The sequence below is a fragment of the Solanum tuberosum genome, unplaced genomic scaffold (genome assembly GCF_000226075.1).
Source record: "Solanum tuberosum cultivar DM 1-3 516 R44 unplaced genomic scaffold, SolTub_3.0 scf00051, whole genome shotgun sequence".
Classification (NCBI taxonomy): Eukaryota; Viridiplantae; Streptophyta; class Magnoliopsida; order Solanales; family Solanaceae; genus Solanum; species Solanum tuberosum.
This window is the reverse complement of record NW_006238978.1, coordinates 1,568,209-1,576,606: the sequence shown is the minus strand read 5'-3', so window position 1 is coordinate 1,576,606 and position 8,398 is coordinate 1,568,209.

The window sequence follows — 8,398 nt, the reverse complement described above, 5'->3', positions numbered from 1 at the left end:
TTTTACTCTAGCAATTTAATTTGAGTCAATATTATTACACCTAGATAGTTGCTTTGAAAATGAAAGAAAAGTTTGAAAATTCAAGATTTTATTATCATCATTGACCAAAATAGTTCCAATTAAATTGACATTACTGTATATAATTTAATTTGTTAGGCTTTCTTTTTCCTTGCCCAAGACCTAAAACAATTTGAAGATAAAATCTTTGGTATGTATTTTAGTTTTAAGCTTATGTGTTATCACAAAAAAAAAAACAAATCTATGACTTACTAACAATTTTCAATTATTTCCATGAGGTCAAACTATATATTATACCATCCATATTCGATGTGCAATATTTTTCAAAGAAATAGACGTTATTAACTTAAATTATAAAGTATAATAATATTCCATAAAGACCATCTACGTAAATTCACTATGAAAGCATATTTTATGTTAGAGTGGGTAAAGTCCCACATTGGTTGGGAAATAGATTAGTGGTCTCCTTATATGGACTTGAGCAATCCTCATCTCATGAGCTAACTTTTGGGATTGAGTTAGACTGAGGTGTCATGTTTTTACATGATATCATTGGTTGATGAATGGACTAGTGGTCTCCTTGGCTCCCGGTCTACACTCTAGTTGGGCCCAGGGAATGTTAGAGTGGGTAAAAATATTATTTTGATTAGTCGACTTGAACCATCCATCAATTTATTTTGACAGAAGTATTGAAAACACCTCTGAACTTGGCCGTGAATTGTTAGTTTCGTCCTCGAACTATTGACAGCCTAAAAAACACTCCTCTACTTGACTAACTAAACTTAAATACATCCCCCGAACACTCACAGTGAAATAAGTTCAAGTAACCACCCAACTAATTAGCTACTAAGATTCTATATAACCATTTGTCAATCATATGGAGCTAGGCGATAAATATATATTTGATTGATCAGAACATGTCACAGTTATAATACTCAATTGCAAAAGCAACATACATGTGTGTTTCTATCACGTCGTACCTTAGCTACATGCATGAAAAAACCAAACATAATGTTAGTTTGATTTGCTTGTCAACATAGAGGGAACTAATCAATCTAAGTTTACAAGATATGATAGCCAGCAAGAAAGCCAGAAAATTAAAACACCTCCATTTGTTGTATCCCTTTATTCCACTATTGTTTGTCTCAAACTTTGATATTTTTTTCCCTTTAGAAATAATATAATATTTAGTACTATTTGATTATTAAGGAAATTGTTATTCGTAGTGTTTTTCTTATAGTTGGAGACATTTGTGGCCCTCTCACCATAATACTTTGTTTTGGACAAAATTATTATGTTCTTAGCCAGCTAATATATCATGTTCTTCTGCCCTTTTTGTTGTCTCGTTTTTGTTCATTTAATATATGAATCAATTTGATGTAATCGATCGTACATATTTCATTGAACGCGATACAGGGAAGATTATCATGATCCTATGCAAAAATGACATGTGTAAATTGAAATTGATATGCTACGTTATTTAGATTAGCTTGAGTTGATCACCGTTAAGAGTATTGAGCAGACTTGATATATATCTAACTTGATTCTGCCTATAGAATAGTGTTATCACTTGAATTTGAACATGTTGAAATGGATAATAATTAATCCGCACAAATTTAAATAAATTGAACGAGTCATATTTTCATAGTCTAATTTTGTCACTTTTCTTCATTTGAAATATAATTGACATGAGGTAGATGAAAAAAAAAATGTTAACGTCTTCATTTTAATGCTATAATAATGACTTGTTACTATTGGTGGGGGAGGGTGGAAGGGAATAATTTCCAAAAACATATACACTTTTCATATATATATATATATATATATTTAGCCACTTTAGGTGATAATATATATGGAAAATTACCCACATACATAACTTATTTTATTATATTTTTTACGGCAATTACAGAAATCACATATTTTTAAGGCAAAATTTCAATCTATCCCTTAAACGTTTATAATTACAGAAATCCCTCAAATGGATACAATAATATAAGCGTTGATACATTAATCTGATGCGCGAGATACATTAATCGTTAAGTAAGATATATTACATTTTATACATGATACACTAATCTGATGTACATTTTATACATGATACATAATCTGATGCGCGAGATACACTAATCTGGTGCGTGAAAATGAGGGATTTTGGAGATTTGTAAAACTTATAGGGGATAATGGTAATAAGTAAATTAAAAGGTGGATTTCTGTAATTAATCCTATTTTGGTTTAAAAAGTTTGTACCATTTGAAAAAATTATAAAAATCTTTACTCTCTTCTATTCTCGGATACATCAATTTACGCGATGTATCAGGACTTCGAGTGATGTATTTGCAATCGAGACGCGATGTATCGAGACATTGAGTGATGTATCAAGATGTATCCGGATTCCACCAAATTTAAGGAATTTTTGTAATTTGAAAAAAAAGTAGGAATAAAATGTAATTTACTCTTAACACTATGTGATTTGTGTAAAATTATTATTAATTAGTATATATATAGTCAAGTTAATAATCAATGTGATACGACAAGTGAAATGCGCATGGACTAGTTATAATAATCATTCCACGTCGACTTATCCCTTTATAAATTTCTTATAAGCAAAATTATATGTGTAATTTTCTTTCTTTCTTAATGATTATTGCATAATACAAATTTTGCAGCATCAAAATTTCTCATATAAAAATGCTCAACATGTCCAAATGATTGATATAGTAGTGTATCATTACAATTTACAAACACACATATAGGACATCAAATGTAACAATTACATAAACTTATATTAACAATTTTTACATTATAATGAAGTCACTTACCATGCATATTATATGGAGTACTATATATGTCGATATATATACACACACAATCATTTATCATGGTATACATTATTATACAATGTGTAGACACAAATTAATCTCACACTCACACGTGAGCAAAGACAAGAAGGGGTCCATTTTCATGTGTCTGCCCATGCTGTAGACATGTGCATGGGATATATTAGGGTTTTGGGAGAGAAAAAGTGACTAGCCAAATATATGTGCATATATTGACATGTATGGTATTATTCCAATATGTGGGGTGGAGTAGTAGAATGTATAAAAGTCGATTCAGAATTTAGACTTGATGAATTCAAATCTTTAAAAACTAATAAATAGATACTATATAATATTTTCTTTCGAAATATTTGTTGGAATTTATCGGAAATCAGTTAAATTTTGATAGACATATGCGTGTTGGATTTTTGATTAAAAATTCATTAAAAACATCTTCGACGAGCAATTTTATGATAGAACGTCTATCGAAATTTTGATTGATTTCTAATATGGCATATGTTAAAGTGTGTGATCGTCTTATATGGATGGTGGCGAGACTCGATCTCAAGACCTCTGTCTGCTCTGATATCATGTTAAAGTGTGATAGGAAATGGAGCTGGGGGAGGGGGGGCAATGGTGATAGGGAAGGAGGCTTTGGAGAAGATAATTAAAGGACAACTAAAGGTAGGGAGGGACCTATATTTATACATATATATGGGGTGAGAATGAAGTTTGGCAGAGACTTTTGTGGACTTTTGTGGTTACTCATTTTATGGCTTTTTCCTTGTTTTATGTGAAATGGAGGATGGAATAATACACCCTTTGATTAATTGCTTCTCTTTTCATTTTCCTCTTTTTTCTGTCCCACTTTTTTTTTTTTTTTTTGGCAGAGCTAATTAATTTCCTACCTAGCAAAGAATATATGTGGTGGAGATTTTGATGCATACCAAACATGTCCCTACCCTCTTTTGGAATTACATGAAAGATGTTTATATTTTTTTTTCCGCTCGGTGTTTGGTATTTATATTGGGATCTGATCAAATTCGAAAGTTCCACATTAGGGGTAAAACGCTCCCTAATAAAGGTGAGACTTGAATTCGAGCCGCTAATTAAGGATGAAAGAGTATTTTATATTCATTTCTATATATCTTTCAACATATATTAGTAAGTACAATTATATTTTCCTTATTCTCAAATATTATACCTTAAAAAAGAAAGAAAAAAAAGGTCTTTCAAATTCTTGATTCTTTAATTTGGGTATAATGTTTATGCTTTTAGGTACTAGCTAATCTTCTTTTTCTTTAATCAAGCAAAAATAGGCATAGCCTCCACTTTTTTTTAAAAAAACAAATAACTTTAAAGATGTGATATATGTTGATATTGAAATATTTATTTATAAATCTTGATCAATCATAATCTTAGGCTATTAAAAAAGCTTCCACGTTGTTTCTTTTATGTGTCCAAATTAATGAATACATTTTTTACTCAGGCAATTTATCCATATTGTTACGAGAGGGCCAGATCAGAAGGATCGAAGTTGATCTTTAAAACTAATAAAAACAATGTTATAGTCTAAGTTCTTACTTTCAAGGAGACTTTTTTTAATAACACAACTTGCATAATTGACTTATGTAACTTATATATGTAGTTATTTATGGTAAGGAATCCCATCACATGAAATTAAAGAGGTAGGAAGAAAATGGACAATGTTAATTAATTTCGATACTATTATTAAATAAAAAACAATGGCTAAAAATATTCGAAGTTAATGAATGGTTAATGTTATTCCAAGAGAAAACAAACATATGATTGTGTCCTCGTGTGCATGGATTTATTCTCTTCAAGGAGCCCATCTTCCTAATTGTAACGATTTGACATAACTACATATATATTTTATACAGTAAAAAAAAAAATAGATTCGAAGTAAAGATGAATTTGAAACTTAAATTTAGTAGGCACTAAGTTTACTATTCGTTAAAATTATAGAATTCAGATCTAATATTATATGTAGAGCATTTGTGTGAAAGATCATGGATCTCAACTATTAGGTTCGTGAGTTTGTGGTCCGCTAAAGTAATTTTTTTGTATTTGCGAACGTTTAAGAAGTTATCTTGTGATTCATTGATCTATTGAATTAAGATAGCGGTACATTTAGTGTTTTAGACTCGTACTTTATCGTCGCTTTGTCATCTGCTCGTGAATATCTTTCAAATTTTCAATTAAATCTTTGTTCTTTTATTCTTAAATATGGGTGCTAATTCCAAATTTTCTGTATTATATGTGAGATCAATAAAATTCTCCAGAAAGTGAGTTTGTGATGAACCTATGACTAAAAGGCCACATCCACCTCCGCTAAAAAGATTTTTTTCAAATTTATCCCAATAATATATTATTAGTTTTTAAAATAAATTAAGATTTTCACCAACCTTTTATATATATTTCCATTTTTAACTATGTCAACCAATTTTATATAATCCACTCTTAACCTTATACATATATGCTCATATGCTTATTTAATTTTTAGAATTTAAATTTTGTGAGTTTGGAATATCACTTAATCGACCAATCAATTAAGTTATCGTATTTAAAAATTACTGGCTAGCGTCAGAGCTATTGGAACTATAACTTTAATTGCCTGATAATCATAAGTTTGTGTTTTGGAATTCCAAAATATATATATATTTTTTAAAATAATTGATAATTTTTTAAAAAATTCATGAGTTAACACACATTAAAAGCTCTAATAATCATGATTCTTCGTATCATAAACTTAATATATGAGATAAAACTCCAACAATCATGAATTCACGTTTCAGAACTTAACGCAGATAAAAATAAAAATGACATGCGGAATTTCAAGATAAATGAAGTTTGGCAATAATTTTTTGAATAACTCATATGTTAATACACACTAAAAGTTTCAATAATCATAATTATGTATTTCAAGACTCAAAACTCAAAAAAAGTAAAAACAACGTCAGTCATAATTTTAGTATGATTTTTATGTGGACTTGTCACTATAAAATACATTTTAATAAATAAATAAAAAAACTAGTTCAAGGTATCTTATAATTAAATATAAGATTAAAATGGGAACAACAATGATGTTAGATACAAGTGGGAGTTGGACATATATAAAAAAATCTAAGGTATAGTTTAAATAAGAATAAATGTAAGCAAACAAATAAGAGATAAAATAAATGATTTGATATAGAGATATATTGTGATGGAGTAAGTAATTTTTTGTGAGAAAGAGATAGGAAACAAGTGTCACAATCTATGTAGCTTAAACTACAGACATGGGTTGATCTCCTTTAGGGACCATTTGAGAATTTGAGAGAGACATCAATTGGCTAGATTTTAAATTATTTTAGTGTGGTTTGACAACACATCCTAAACCTTCCGACGACGACGAAGGTTTGGATGCGATTTGTTTTTATAACTGTGATGTTCGAACCAATTTATATGCCTTTTTGTCAATCTTTTACGTAATAACACAAATATTGAGTAACTTTATCATCAAAGCTTAAATAGTAGGAAGAAACCGTCAGTTTGTGTTTGGTGAAATTTAAACACCGATCTTTCACAATACCTATACTTAGTTTATTGACTATTAGATCATATCCTTGAATGTTGAAAGATCGCCTCTCAATGCACCTTGTACCAGTGGCAGAGCCACTTGAGAGGTGTCGATCGATATCCCTTCGTTGGAAAATTACACTGTGTAGCTAGGTAAAAATATACACTCTTTGGCTTCTACGCGATTGTATTTATCTATACTTTGACACTCTTTAGTTGAAATTCTTACTCTGTCCTGCCTTGGGCAAGCTACATGTTATTCCCTTATGGGAGTTTGGTTATAGGAATTAGGAGGTTATCTAGTATAAATTGTGGGTATTAGTTAAAACTATAGGTCAAATTTATAAGATCGTGAGATTATCTATCGCGATTATAATCTCAAGACTAATATAATTCTGAATTAACTTTGTTTGTAAATCAAACGATTCCTTATAAATTGATAACCCCTTCTCTTTTTTGCTTATTTTATAAAAATAGTTATAATTTCACAAATGATGTAAAGAAAATGTCTTAAAGTATTCACTCACTGGTTGGTCTATTTTGGTCCCAAAATAGTTGGCACTGCATGCACATGATGTAACAACAACAATCTTCATGTGATGAACTTTTTTTGGCTATAGTATGGTATATATATATATATATATATATATGTGTGTGTGTGTGTGTAGAAAATTAACTTAATTTTATTTTTTCCAATCTTTCATTTTCTGTTTTGGGGTATTTTGCTAGAACTATCAGAGTTGGACCAAAAGCAAAAATGAGTATCTGGCAATTTATGTGTAGCCATGTGGGACTGTTTTTGTAAGATTGTATTTATTTGCAGGACCAAGAATGGTATGATAGGTCCTAGTGTATATGTATGTAGTTATTTATTCATTGTTACTTTTTTTTAAAAAACTCTGACCAATTTGAGTTTGGTTCATGACTTTGTCATGAGTACAAGAAAGTTCCAAATCTTGTGAGATATAATTGTTGACGGTATTACGCGAACAAAGTTCGATATTGATAGTTGAAAAGATCGAAAGTTATATATATATAGTATGAAATTGTTTGGAAACGTGATTTAAAGCGGAAAATAATACAATATGTTAAGAGTATTTTTGGATTGACATAGTTATTATCAGAACAAATGATTATTCGATGAGACAAGTATGAAAAATGACATATAAATGAATCTTAGAAATGACTTGTGAATCGTGATAATGACTCATGTGGACCTTAGTTTGAAGAGATTATATTGTTGAATGTATGAACAAAATCTCAAGTCGAACTATCCTGTATAGGTGAGGATTCAATTATTTACATGTTGATCATCTTATCTTATAGGTGTTCTAAGTGAATGATGTGTGAGTTTTAAACTATAAAGCTAGAGTGAAAGAATCCATTCTCTTACTCTATGTCTGATATTTACTTTGAGGTACGATTAATTTTGTTAGTGTGTATTATAAAATCTCGATATCATATATTAATGATCAATATTAAAGAAAATATGCAACTTTAAGACAAAAGAAAAGACATTTTTCACAGTGCATTTATGTCAAACTTGGTGTATGTGATAAAACTGAATGTGAAATTGATGTGGTTTGTGGTCCAATGTTGATTTGTGGCCACAAATAAAAGTGATATATATATGATATATATAATATATACAGTAATAATTGAATTGGTCATTTGGCTCTTATCCACAAGTCTTGGATGATAATTTTGCTAAAAAATAAATGTATATACCTGGACCTGTTCATGTGCTTTCCCTTCATTATTCATTCTGTCATATACATATTTAAATACAATAATACACCTAAAAGTGGTCACAGAAAAAGAATGAAATTAAACATAAGAGTTCTGTTTTGGTCCCCCTATTACTGACTACAATGACTATGCAATAGTTAATGCTTCATGACTTATTGGTTAAAAAATTAACATTCACTAGGTATATAATACAAAAAATACAACCCATAGTTTATTTTGTATGTAGTTGTTGTTTA